Below are 14,754 nucleotides of genomic sequence, written 5' to 3'. Positions count from 1 at the left end.
AAACAAGTCACTACTTAGTAAAATCAAGAATTTGTAGATAGATAGATTAGATAGATATGGATAGATAAGTAGGTGGGTAAGTAGATAGATAGATAGATAGATAATAGACAGACAGACATAGAGATGTATAAATTTAGGTGATTACATACCATGCCACAGTTTATTTCATAATATAGAATTTTTAATTCATTATTAACAATCAATTATCAAATTGACTCATCCAGAAGGTTGGGTAATTTGGAATATAGTCGTCATCAAGGAAGACAGGAGATCAAGAAAGAATAATCTCTTACATTCTTTTTAAATATAGAAAAGGGGAAAAAAAAGAAACCCTGCAGACATAGTTAAGGCCTTGAAGAATTTTGGGAAGCCTCACAGGCGGCTTTGCCTACAGCCATGCATAATTTCAACCCACTGTAGACTTATCACTTAATCACGCAAAAGACAATTTCAAAGTACTCTTAAGAAATTTGGATCCATGTCATGGCACAATTCAGATGCTATTGCTAACACTCAATTGCTTTTCATTAACTATATTGGTCACCTACCATGTGTCGAGCATCATGCTGTCATCATATCTTTTCAGAAGCCATTTCTTTTTGAGCATCAGTCAATCATTTTGTCTGATGACCACAAAGGGCAACTCTGAACATGGTAGCAAGTCCTTGAAGAGATCAATTTGATCTGTCAAATGTTTTATTTCTCATTCCTCCTACCCTACCCTAGGTGGCCCCAGGACACATATAAAAGTATAAGTTTATCTCTGGCTTCTCTTTGAAACACTGTCTTGGTCCACTGTCATAGGACTAGCAATATCATAAAGGAATCTGACTTGGAGAGGCAGTGAAGGGTGTGCCCTCCATGACCAGCCCCATTAGTTGGCCAGGAGTGTCAGGCTGCCCACAAAATATCACTCTGTGCAGCAGTCAGCAGGCAGGAAATGACATTTTCAGACTCCTACCTAATTACTTAAGCACATGACCTCCTTTTATTAGAAATCTAACCAGAATTTTCCTCCCTAGCTACTCGTTGTCCTGAGTGTACGTGCTAAATGGAAAAGAGAGTTAGCATCAAATGTTCATAAAACAAAACCCATTTCCTGGCTTAGACACACTGCTGTGAGCAATGGGATCCACTATGTCAACAGAGAAATCTGTTAACTCTGAGGATCTGAAAAGATCACCACTCAAACTACAAATTTTTTTTTTTACCCAGATGTTAACTCCCTCACCCTATCACCACCATGGTGGTCCCCAGGTGATATGATTTCCTGAGACTGCCACATTCAACGTCCTTTAATAGGTTTAAGGCTGGGCAGTGGCAACATTTTAATCTTCTTTTATGGGATCCATGTGGTATAGCTCAACATGCAACATGTGGGAGGCAGTAAACAAAGAGGTTGGGAGTAGAGGGGCCAGACGGCTTGTGGTCATACCTGAGCTCAGGCAAGGTTATAGCTGTGTAATCTTGGGTAAATTATTTAACCTCTCCATGCCCCAGTTTCTTCATATGTTAAAAAGAGTGATCTATAAATTCGACACAATCCTGAACAAAATCTCAACAGAATTTTTTTTGAAGATATCAACAAATTCTAGAATTTATATGGAAAGGCAAAAGAACCAAAACAGCCAAGATAATGTGGGAGAGGAAAGAAGTTAGAGGAGTCATACTATCAGATTTCAAAACTGACTGTAAAACTACAATAAGACAGCGTGGTATTGATGAAATGCTACAGCATATGGAGAAATGAAACACAATAGAGTTTAAAAATAGACCCACACAAATATAGTCAACTGATGAATTACAAAGCTGCAAAGGCAATTCAGTGGAGAAGGAGCAGTCTTTTAAACAAATGGTGTTTATATATATAACAACTTCCATATGGAAAAAAAAAATGAAACCGGATCCTTATCTCACACTTTATGCTCAAATTATCTCAAAATAAATAATAGCTTTTAATGTAAAATAAAACTATAAAATGTCTAAAAGAAAATGTAGCATAAAGTGTTTGTTATTTTAGGTTAGCTAAAGAGTTTTTAGACATACCAAAACATATTTCAGAGAGGAAAAACTTGATATATTGGACTTAAAAAAGGGCGGTTGGGGTGCCCAATCTTGTCTGATCTCAGAAGTGAAGCAGGTTCAGGCATGGTTAGTACTGGGATGGGAGACCACCTAGGAAGTCCAGGTGCTGTAGATCTTTAAAAAAGCAGTATGGGGTGGGGTGAGGTAGGGATAATAATAATTCCTAAGTCAGGATGTTTCTGAGGATTAAATATCTTCGTTTATGTAGAGCATTTAGAACATAAATCATGGCAAGTTCTTAAAAAATCAGTTACTAATATTTTCACTTTACCATGTTTGCCTTCTATGAGCATTTATTGAATACCTACAATTTATTGAATATTCACTGAATTAATTTCTTATTGCTGCTATAACAAATTACCACAAATTTAGTATCTTGGATCAAGAGTCTGAAATCAGTTTTATTGGGCTAAAGTCAAGATGCTGGCAGGGCTGGTTTCCTCTGGAGGTTAGAGGAGAATCTACTTCTTTGCCTTTTCCAGCTTCTGTAGCTGAATGCCTTGATTCTTTAGTTTAGAGCCCCTTCCCCCATTGTCGAAGTTAGCAGCATATCATCTTCAAATCTCTCTCTGCTTCCATCATCACAGTGCCTTCTGTCTGACTCTCCTGTAATCAAATCTCCCTCTGCCTCCCTTGTATAAGGAAGTTGCGGTTACATTTGGGACCCACCTAGATAATCCAGGATAATCTCCCCCTCTCAAGGTCCTAAATTTAATAACATCTACAAATGCTTCTGCCATATAATGTAACATTTGTAAGTACCAGGGATTTGGCCTGGATATCTTTGGGGGGTCATTTTTCAGCCTTCCACACTCACTCTGTGCCATATAGTTGGCTCAGCACTGTACAAAATGATCTCATTTAGTCTGCATGGAAACCCTTTGAAGAAGTTGTTTTTAATTGCCACTGTTGAGAACACTAAGGCACACAGAGTTTTAAGTCAGGTGTCTAGTACGTGATAAAGTCAGAACTTGAAACAAAGACCTTTGGATTTCAAAGCCTGTGCTGTCAAGCATTACATTCTGCTTTCTCTGCCAATGTTTGGTGGAAGAAGAAAGTGAAACATGAAAAGATATCTAAATTAGGGTGCATCCCAAACTAAGAGTGCCCTGGGTAGTCTTATGGGCAGGGAATACAAGATTGAGAACTGTAGCATCATAGAATAGCTCCTGATGGACCTGACAATGTTTTGCATGAACTGTCCCTGAACCTTAGTTCAGGACTGGTTCTTGTTCACTGTAATATACCAAGTGCCTATCACAGTGCTTAGAATATTGCAAGTGTCCAGTAGATATTGAATGAATGAATGAATGAATGAATGAATGAATGAAATAGTATCCTAGTTTCTTTTAGGCTTGATGCTCAGTCTGATGACTTCACTTTCACCTTCCCTCTCAAACACTCTCTGTTTGTGCTAACTCTCTCCTTGGAAATGGATCTTTATTCTCACTCTGCTGGAGAGTTCTACTATTAGCTGCTAGAGAAATGCTATTTGGAACAGACCTACAAATGATCAGCATCAGTAGGCTGCTACTTCCCCTACTTCCTGAATTCTTCATTGTCAGAATGGCATTGTTACCCAGTCCTAAAAGAGCATCCCCAGAGAAGAATGGCAAAGGAAGGACATTACTTTGAGGAAATACACCCAGGATGAGGGACAAATGGCAATGAAAGGAAGACTTGCCATTTCACCCCAAAGTTTGGCTTGAAATAGTATGCCCGTCTTGTTTCTTAGCTCTCATCCTTCATTTCCTGTAGATAAAAACAACTCAGAATTATTAACTTTAACCTATGATTTTAAATAAATAATAATAACCTGTTTAAGGTTACTCATAATGTGTTAAGCTAAATAAAAAGCTATACGATAAACAGAAGAAGATATTCAGTAAATAAACTACTGAGTTCAGAGACACAAGCTGTGTTTGAGAAATAGTTTCATTAACTCCTCTCTCCATAGTTTATCACAGTCATCAAGCTTCTACACCTGTCTCTTCACTCAAGTCTCTGCTCAAATCACCTTCTGCTGGAGGCCCTCTGTGATTATTCTATTTAAAACTGGTCGCCCCACTGCCTCCATCACTCTCTAGGCCAATCTCTTGTTTTATAATCCTCAGAGTACTTATCACTCTTTATTAGAATATAAACTCTTTATTAGAATATAAACTCTGTGAAAGCGGGAATATCTCTGTGTTCGAAATTATAATGGTGATTGATTGACACCCCGTAGATTAACAGTCAATAAATATTGCTGAATAAATATACTGTAAGGGAACTGAAGAATATAAGCTTCTCAAAGTAGGGGGATGGGGTGGGTAAACAAAAAGAGGGGTCACTGAGTGACATCAGAAACATGGCTGAGCAAAAAGAAGAGTCGAGAAAGAGACTAACCTAATCTTCTCTCTCTTATTGAAGGTCCACCTCTCCAGATAAAGGAAGGCAGTCACCAAATCGAAAGAGAAAAAAGTAAGCTAATTCTTGGCTTTTATGATGTCTGATTATTTCAAGGACTTTTCTGGATAATTTTGACAAATGGGATTTTTTTTTTTTTTTTGCTTTAGGCTCCCGCTTGAGAAATTTAACTATGTGAGATATGATTTCTCAGATTCATAACAAGGTTGACCTATAGAGGGTGCTATTTCACTTCGAAAAACTAAAATAAGTGCCTAAACTTTCACTAGGTCCTGGAAAGAAGTTACAGAGCAAGCAGGGAAGCAGCTTAGTAACAGCTAATGAAACATTTAAACTGGCCACATTTTATTTCAATACTAAAGTTTAAAAAAAAAAAGTAACCCGTGAACATGCCAGAAGCATTCAAAGACTTCCCTTGCATCATTTTTGAGATGCAAGGCTGTAATAAGTTTCTAGAAGTAGAGAATATTATATTGAGAAAGACAAACATGAGGCTGGGAGAAGTTGCAAGTCCTGGAGGAGAGGTTGACAGGCTTCTCCTACATTCTACCCTGTGCTTCATGCTGGGAAATGGGTTCTTCAAGGCCTGGTGTGAGATGCCTGTAGATTCTGTAAATGGAGGAGGACTCTTGACAGCTAAGCCCAGCACTCTTGAAACTGACCGTGGGTTTCAGTGTTCAGCAAGGATTTGAGGGGAGGAAGAACCACTTGAGAGTTTTGAAATATGTAGTTGGGACCCACAAGGAAGACTGGTAGGAGGGAGAAACTTCTTCAGATTTGGATCTGCAAAGAAATCTTCCAGAGAGGAAATGGAACCTGCAAGGGAGTTTTTGTGAAAATTTTAAGTTCTCTAAGATGAGAAAGAGTTGAGGCCACTTTACTAGTCCAGGACTAATCTCAAGGCAGAGGTTTGTAATCCTATGTATTTCAGTGATCTGATGTGAATTTTCAAAGAAAAGTTAGACTCAAAATTCCGTGAGAGCTGTGACACATTTTATTATACATTATGCTTTCATTTGGTGACTGTCCTTGATTTTGTCAGTTCAAGGTGGATTAGTCACTATTCAAGGGCTAAACTTTAAACCAAATCAATAAAGGACAAGGAATGAGTTTGCAAAAGCTATCAGCCACCCCCCTTGATTTAATTGTAAAATCAATTGAATCAATTTTTTTGTCAGTGTAGGAAAAATATTTATTTTGAAATGAACTATTTCAATGATTAAGTGATTCATTTGGCGGACACAAATACAGTCTAAGATTTTAATTTTAAAAAGAAAAAGTTTATCTTTCAAACACATTTTCTGGTCAGCTTCTTTTCCCCTAGAGATTTGCTTCATCTCAGATGCACTTCTAACCTTACTGTTGTTGTTAATTTTAACCATTAACCATGTATTCAAAGTCGAAAATCTATTTGAGTCTTTTTAAATGATTAAAAGTCAATTTAAGTTCACAAGTCTAAATACCAGCAAGTTAGGAGGGAGAAGGAACAAGTATTGACATCTTAATGGGATCCACTATACACTTTCCCTCATTTTGACCTCAAAACAACCAAATGAGGGAAGTACTATTAGTTTCATGCCATAATCAGGGTTAATAGTTTAAAGCCACAGGCCAGGCAGCTACTATAAATGAGCAACAGCACAAGTTATGAGGACTTGTTGTCCTATGGAGGGATACAAATAATGTTTCCAATGTCCTATTTTCCAAGAGAAGCTAGACTTATATGAAGTCTCCTGATATTTAAAGAATGGTGGTGATTAATTAAAAGAAATGTTTTCAATATTGTGTGGACCAAATAAAGGAAATCCGAGGCTGAACCCAGCCCAGGGACTGCCATTTGGCAACGAGGTGAAAATAAGGCTCAGGAAGACGACATCACTATGCTGCGCAGCTGTGGTAGGTGAAAGACAGATACGTGATTCCCGTTGCCCAGGATTTTCTTAGACACCCACACATGCACTGATGGATTACATCTATGAAGTCCTTTTAATATAAGCCAAAATAGCAAAATCCTTAAAAAAAAATATCATACTACAGTGATTCATCTTAATATAAGATAAACAAAATTAAGTAAACGTGGATCTGAAGAGAGTGAAACTGGGAGTTGGACCTCCTCTGAGGTATCCTTTCTCTGCCTGTAAAAACTATCAAATAAAAAATAAATCCAGACTTAGTGAAGAAGGGCTAATTCAAAAGCGTTATTGCAAGGCGAAAGAAAGGGCCTATTGTAATAGGAAGAAAAGACCAGCAAGGTCTACAAGTGTCTCAAGAGTTAGTCAAAAGTATTTTCCTTGTGTAGGGAGAAGAGTAAATAAGAAATGGGTGTAGGGAAGTGGTACGCAAGAGTGGCATGATGGGAGCATGGATCAGAGAATGTTTCACCCTGAGCCCAGCCTACTTTAAGCAGGGGCCCTCAAGGAGGGGCTACATGCTGGCTCCTGCTGAGAGTGGGCCAAAGTTCAAGGGCCCAGGGTAAGGAGAGAAACTTAACCAAAGCTGGTTGACAAACACTCTGTTCTGATTAATCAGTGGGGACAAAGAGTTTGATTAATCATTTATGAGGCAAAGAGTGGGAATTTGAAGGGTCTGTGTCTGACTTCGTCATAGGTAAGCAAGAGGGTCCTCATGAGTCTTGTGTAAGTCATATAGGGAGGGGTGGTTTCTCACAGTAAGTAATTTCTAGGACAGAATATGATGAGGGTCTTTCTTAACATTCAGGTAAAATTCAACGTTGTCCAAATGTAAGCACAAGATGAACAAAGGCTGAGAGTGGAGTCGGGACTGCTATCTAGGCCCAAGCTCAAGCTCAAGGTCAACATTGCCCTCAGGAAAGAGGGCAGGAAAGAAGCTAGAAAGTTCCTGGTTTTCTGTGAAGAGGGACAAGATGTTGTAGAGACTCAGGACTGCTGGCTCCAGGCGCAGACATTGGCATGGTTTGTTGAAGGCAGCACTGTGAGGCGTGACATCAGGCCCACCAATGTCAAGGGAGCAGGTGCAGAACTGGTAGGTCAAAAGTGTGGTAGTCTCTGGTCCAAAATGACTCTGGAAATGATTAGAAGATATTTCAGCATGGAGGATCCAAGAGAAAACATGAGACAAAAAGGCCCATTGGGTTTCACTCACAGCCATTCCAATGGCCATCTTGAGTCATCAAAGAAGACTCAGAAAAGTTCCAGGAATCGGCTAATAGGGGCTTGTGAGAAATAAGTTTTTCTTTCTATTACCATTATCTTGCACCCTTACTCTACCCAGATTGATGTAAGTTGAGATATAATGTTTGCTACATTATATAAATGGTCACATTCTTTGTATGGATGTTGGCCACCAGGGAATGCTCTTAAGTTAACTTTTCATTTTATCAGATCCTCCTTCTAGTCAACTGGATCTCATCCCTACCATTTGACCCAGGATGTATTGTCCTTGTGTTATAACCTAAAGAATTGAGGGCTGTATGAAGTAGACAAAAAAAGTATCACCCCAAATAGACTACCCGATATCATCGAAAGTTTAAAACAGCAAACACAACAACAAAAATACTTTCCACTGTCCTGAGCATCCCAGGAGGTCTTCCCATTGTTTAAATTGTTGTCATTCTAGTAAATTAGCAACATCTGCTGTCCACCTGTCAGTGAAGGCCATTCGATTAAAAACTGAATCTCCCCTCAACTTGAGTCGTTTATTTAATGTCCAGAACAGAACTGCCTCATAGTAATATAATGCTAGCCACACACCATTTTAAATGTTCTAGTAGCCACCCTGGGGTGGGGGGGGCGGGCAGGAAGAAATTGATTAAATCAATCTAATAATATACTTTATTTAGTCCGGTATATCAAAAATATTATTTTAGCAGGTAATCAACATAAAAAAATAAAGAGATATTTTACACTTTGTTTTCTTCCTACGAAGTTTTCAAAACCTGGTGTGTATTTTACACTTATGGCACATCTCAATTCAGGCTTGCTGCTGAAGGGGATCAAGATATGCCAACCCAAACTATGGCATTTTGACATTCAGATTTCTTGGAACTGAAGGCAACTGAGAATCAACGGATGCAAAAAGAGGTCTGTGCCATCCCCTTATTTACCTGAAAGCAGGGCACACACATTTCTTTTTGCAAAGGCGCCCCCTCCCAGCATCAGGAAGGGAAGAGCAACTCCTACCACAGGAGACTTGAAGATGAATTCGCACCAACAAGCCTTACTAAGATAACCGTTACCTTCCATTAGTTTCTCCATATATTTCCTAGTCATTTTCCCAAGATTTATCATCCTTTGAAGTCCAAACCCCTTTTCTTCGTTAAAATGATACATAAGTCCCCAAGTCTGACTTTTTTAAGTTTCACTTCCTTTTTGTGAACCTCTGTGCACATGAATAGTAATAAAAACTGTGTACCTTTTTTCCTGTTAATGTCTTCTGTTAGTTTATTTCGTTAGGTTATGTAATTAGTTCCCCAGTTCTTGAACTTAAGAGAGTACAGGAAACGATTTTCCTTCCCAACACTGCATTTTAAGCACTCAGTAGCCACATATGGCGAATAGCTACAGAATTAGAGCGGATCCAGGAGAATGCTATGTAGTGTTGTTCTAACCTACACATCATATCTTATCTATACTTTATTTTTTTCTTGTCTAAAAACTCTTTTTGTCAGTACTTTCTGTGGTTGCAGAAATTCAGTGAAAACAGTATTACATTTTAGCAACTTGTAGCAATTAATGACTTGAGACTATGATATCTCAGTTTTATTTTCTTAAAGATTCCAGAGCATAAGAAAAAGATTCTTTCCCAAATTCCTTCATACTTCAGTCCTGAAAAGCTATTAATAATAGCTTCCCAAAGTGGAAAAAAGTTAATTTTAATTTAAAAATTATACGTAGTTTTAATTTTAAAACAAACAAACAAAATAAGACTAAATCAAACTAAGGATCAGATTTGTGTCTTGCTGGGATTTTCTATTATGTAATCAACAGTGGTTTCCATCTTTTATTCTGAATCCTGGGTGGGAAAACTCTTCAGAGCCCAAATAAAATAACCACATGTTCTGAAGTTAATTAAAAGTATAAATCATTATGTTATAAATAATACAATACCCCATTCAGATCTTTGAAACAACAAATGGATTTGATTAAAGTGTAATTCTATTTATTAAAATCTAATTGAGCGTGTATGTTTTGACACTTCTATTATTTCTCTAAAAATATAAAAATGTACCTTCCTCCTTTTGTATGTTTTTTGGCTTCATTTAAAATTTATACAAGTATTCAATATCTAAAATCTAAGAATAGGATTAGGTGTTAAATCGCCACATCACTGTTATTTTATTCTTCCCACCAACAACACATCAGGCATAAAGATGAATTACAGACCTTTCATCCTACTCTCCTTCCATGCTGTTCTCTGCCGCGGTGCTTGTCTAATTCTCTGAATGAAGACTCATGCTGTGACTGTTAAATGATAACAATATTCCTTTTTCTCTAGCTTATCTTTAACCCAAAGTGTATTTTCTTTTTTATTGTATACTTCCTTCCTGACAACGGAGACAATGAACATTCGTTAACAGGCCTAGTCGGATTAATGGTAGTATCAATTAAAAATTTGATAAATGAATGACTATATGAGTGAGAAGGTGAATGAGTATGCCCCTATACCAGGATGTAATGAACAACCAGAAAACTGGTATTAGAATCAATGCCCAGTTCTTGGAAAACTCTGTGTCTGTCATCCACAGTCCACATCCAGTCTTCCAGGAATACTTCGTGATGACTTTTCACCGAAAGCCTGTACAAAAGTAAATCTGCAACAGGTTCTAGATGTTTTGGGCTGTTAGTGTAATTTCTCAAAGGCCCTGCAGGCCTGATAAGATGTTATGCAACTCTGCACTCTTTATACTCTGCCATGTTACAAATACAAAATCTCCAGCAAGCAGCTGCTTAGTTTAGCTGTTACCTAAACTATTCATCTAAAAAACTGGAACTGTCAAGAAAATAAGTATATCCTTTAAGTTGCTCTACTAACACTGGAAGTCAACTACACCGTGGTGCTTCCAGCCTTTTTCATTCTGGCCCTATCTCAGGGGTTTTAACCTGTAGCCACAGACCCCTACTCAGACCATAGCTTTGAAACCATGATTGTGAATTTTTGGAAATAACAGACTGCTTCTCTTTCGTCTGTATTCATGTCGTATTGTCTGTAGTTCTTCTGTCTGTAGGTCTGTCTTTCTGGAGGTGAGTGCTGTGTAGGGCGTGAGGGATTTGGGCGGGGCGGGGAGGTAGGGCGTTCTTTCTTTCTATCCTTCCTTCCTCCTTCCTTCCTTCCTCCCCTCCCTCCCTCCCTCCCTCCCTCTTTCTTTCTTTCTTTTTTCTTTCTTTCTTTCTTTCTTTCTTTCTTTCTTTCTTTCTTTCTTTCTTTCTTTCTGTGGAAGGAGCTTCCAGTGGATTCTTGAAAGATTAAGAACTCTTGCTTAAAGCAGACACTCATAAACTGGAAATATAGGAGTTATAATCAGTCAACTGAGAAGAGCCCACAGATGCCTGACTGCCAAGGGCCTCGCTCAGCTGTTTTACATCCAGACAATAGACAATCCTGGCCTGGCATGTTATATATCAGCAATGGAGTGGATTTGCATGACTGTAAACCACACTGGGCTTTATTAATTAGAAGTTTTAGCTATGGAGAAAAGATCTTGTAGGAGCAGTATATTAAATGGTTCTGCCTGAGTCCTCTGTGCCACCTACACAGAACTGGCAACTGAAGTTAAGAGCATCATCTTTTGATTCAAAGAACAAGGAGGAGTTTGATCATAAGGTAACTGCCCTGTCGTGCCATGGAAATAGCTGCATGCTGAGGACAGTCATCTCTAGAGATGAGTTTGAAAGTTTATCTAGGTTATTAAACCAAAAAACATGGGAAAAAGCAACAATTGTATTCATTCCTCTGTTCTAAATATTTATCAAGGTCACAAACAAGAGAACTTTATCTCCTTGAGAAGTTTTATGTGTCTGCCTTAGCCCATGTTCTTTTGATAAACTAAATGTCTAACCAATGTACTACTATACGCTTGAAATTAATAATAAAATAAAATATAAAAAATAGTAAAACATTAAAAGACAGAGAATGGTAATAAATTATTTTTTCAGCAAAATTAAGTCCATTGCACTTTTACTTCTATAATTTAATTAACATAAAAAGCTACATGCTCTATTCTACATTATCTAATAAAAGAGAAAGTGTTTAAGTATGAATTACAGCAGTAGATGATTTATTCCAGGAATGTAAGGATGGTTCAAAGACAGAAATTATAGCAATATAATTCACGTTAATGAACCAAAGAACAAAAATCATATGATTTTTCTAATATATGCAGAAAATTATGTTTAAATCACTTGCGAACTTTTGAAAAAAGTGTTTAGAAAACTAAGAATAGAGAAAAAGTTCCATAATCTGGTAAGTATATCTACTAAAAGGTATACTAGAAGTATTTTCTTTAAAGTTGAGAATAAAACCAGGATGTCTTTTCTTTCCCTTACTTTCCAGGTGATATAGGAAGTCTTGGCCAATAAAATAAATCAAGAGAAAAGAGGAAGTATCAAGATGAGAAGGGGAGCGAGTCAGGAGAATTGATTGTCATTATTTATAGGTGATATAAATAGTCACAGAAAACTCAGAAGAGATTCAATAAGAAAACTATTTAGAATTGTTAATGGAGTTCAGCAAAGGGTTTGGATATTTTTGTGACTGTAGAGTCAGCCCTTTGTATTCATGGGCTCTGCATCCACGAATTCAACTAACCTTGGATTAAAAATATTCAAAAAAAATCTTCATTGCTGCTGACGTGTACTATGTAGTTGGGCTTATGATAGTTGCTTCTGTACTGAACATGTACAGACCTTTTTTTCTTTGTCATTATTCCCTGGACAATACAGTATAACAACTATTTACATAGCATTTGCATTGTATTAGGTATTATTAATAATCAATCTAGAGATAATTTAAAGTTTCTGTGAGTATGTGCATAGGTTGTTCGTGAATAATACACCTTTGTACATGAGGGATTTGAGCATCCTTGGATTTTAGTACCCAAGCGGGGTCTTGGAACCAATTCCCTGCAGATACTGAGGGGCAACTATTTTCACCTAGGAATTAACCTAACGAATATGCATAAAACCTTAGCAAAATCTTTAAACTTTTACTAAAGCATTTTTCCAATTTAAATGTACATATAGATCACTTGGGTATCTTATTTAAAAATCAGATTCTGATTCTGTAGTTTGGGGGTGACGGCCAAGATTTGGCATTCAAAATCTCTCAGGTAAGGCTCATGCAGCTGGTCCGTGGAGCACACTTTAAGTAGCATAGTAAAGAAGCGGTTAAGGAATAAATGGAAATATAAGGCATGTTCATATGGAGAAACATAACACTGTAAATTCTTTTCAAAATAATCTATGATTTTAATATATTTTCTACCAAAATTCTAGTAAAATTTGGGAGTAAGGGAATATTTGCTCAATGTGTATAACAAAATTAATGTTTTTTAATTGTCTGTTTTTGTTTTTTATAAGAAAAAAAGAACAAAATAGGAGAAGGAGAATTCCTCTATCATATGTGAAGACCTATTATAAAATCAAGATAATTAAAAAGAGTAATTTGGTAGTGGCATAAGAACAGACAATAAAACAACGAAATATTCAGCAATAGATCCCAGGTTCTTGATCTATGGAAAAAGTGCCATCAAAACTTAGTTCTAGCCAGAATTGATCTGGGGCTTCTATCTCACAGCCAAAAAACAGAGGAGGGACAAACCCTTTCCAGCGGCTTAGCTCCCCACATGAACACATGAAATTTCCACTTACTTCTTTTAATTACTTGTAATTCGTGGAAATTTCTCTGAAATACAATGGGCCAGTCCTTGTATGTGGTTCCAGTATATCATATTGTGAGTTTTCAAGACTTTTTTGTCTTCATATGTATTTTATTGTGAAGTTGGAAAAAGCCACATTAGAAGCTGCTAACCTGATGCTGGTTTAACTACACTCGATTTTTTGATTATTGAGTCTGACACAGAAATTTTTCCAACTGTCTATTGTTCACAAATGTGATTTTCATATCATCTTTGTTCTCATATCATCAAGTTCATAGCAAAAATATTTGATTAAGTCAGGGTCATGAACAAAGGTCTCAGACAAACAATCAGACTTTCCACAGAGCTGATATGGATTCATTGATTAATCAACAGTGTTTGGTTAAGACACTTCCTGATTCCCTCCCTCTGTATCTCTATTATCTCTATAGCTGAGGCCACCTGACTTTCATCTAAGGGTTTGGCCTCTCCATTTTGTCTAGAACAATCCTAGGAATTTGAAGATCTACAGACCAAAACTGTAGAATTCGGCATTGGGTCATGTTTCCTTCTAGTATAGTATTGGCCCTCATCCAAGGTACAGCAATTAGGACTCTGCCATGTGACTTATTCTAAAATTACTGTTTCAATGATTTGTCTTTTAATAATTAAAGTGTGTTCACTTTTATTTTATTATTTTTGTTTTGTTTTGTTTCCAGTTTATTAAAATATAATAGACAATTAGTGCTCGTATTTACACGGTACAATTCAATTAGTTTTTTCAGTTATAGTCAGCATACAATAATATATTAGTTTCAGTTCTACAGAATAGTGATTAGAGATCTATATAACTCACAAATTGATCACCTCACTAAATCTAGTCTCCCTCTTTCCCCTTACATATTTATTACAACATCGTTAACTATTTTCCTTATGCTATACTTTTAATCTTCATGTCTATTTGTATCTATCCATTTGTACTTCTTAATCCCTTTACCCTTTTTCACTGTCCACCCCAATCTCCCTCCCACCTAGTGGCCATCAAAATATTCTCTGTATCTATGAATTTATTTTTGTTGTTGTTTATTTTGTTCTTTAGTTTCCATATGTACATGAAACCATGCCATATCTGTCTTTCTCTATCTCACCCATTTCATTCAGTATAATACCCTCTAGGTCCATCAAGGCAATATCTTTTTCTATTCTCTTTCTTTTAGTCTGTGTGTATCTTTTAATCTAAAGTGAGTCTCTTGTAGGCAGCATATGTAGGTGTCTTGTTTTCTTATCCATTCAGCCACTCTATCTTTTGGTTGGAACATTTATTTCTTTTTGATTTGAGGTACTTATTGATAGGAATGTAGTTATTATCATTTTTTTATTTCTGTTTTTGATACATAATTTTTCTTCATAAAAAAGTCCCTTCAACA

General features: G+C 36.9%; 1 long non-coding RNA gene across 2 annotated transcripts in view; it reads right to left on the bottom strand.

The window, feature by feature from the left end:
- Positions 1-4,720: 4,720 nt before the first annotated feature.
- LOC107504794 overlaps positions 4,721-14,754 on the bottom strand; it is a 61,751-nt gene continuing 51,717 nt past the window's right edge. For both annotated transcript variants that reach the window (XR_004955635.1, XR_004955636.1), the window contains exon 4: positions 4,721-7,536. This is a non-coding gene — a long non-coding RNA (uncharacterized LOC107504794). The remainder of the gene's footprint in view (positions 7,537-14,754) is intronic.

The sequence above is a fragment of the Rousettus aegyptiacus genome, unplaced genomic scaffold, assembly GCF_014176215.1.
Source record: "Rousettus aegyptiacus isolate mRouAeg1 unplaced genomic scaffold, mRouAeg1.p scaffold_m13_p_2, whole genome shotgun sequence".
Taxonomy (NCBI): Eukaryota; Metazoa; Chordata; class Mammalia; order Chiroptera; family Pteropodidae; genus Rousettus; species Rousettus aegyptiacus.
This window is presented reverse-complemented; position numbering and strand designations above follow the sequence as displayed.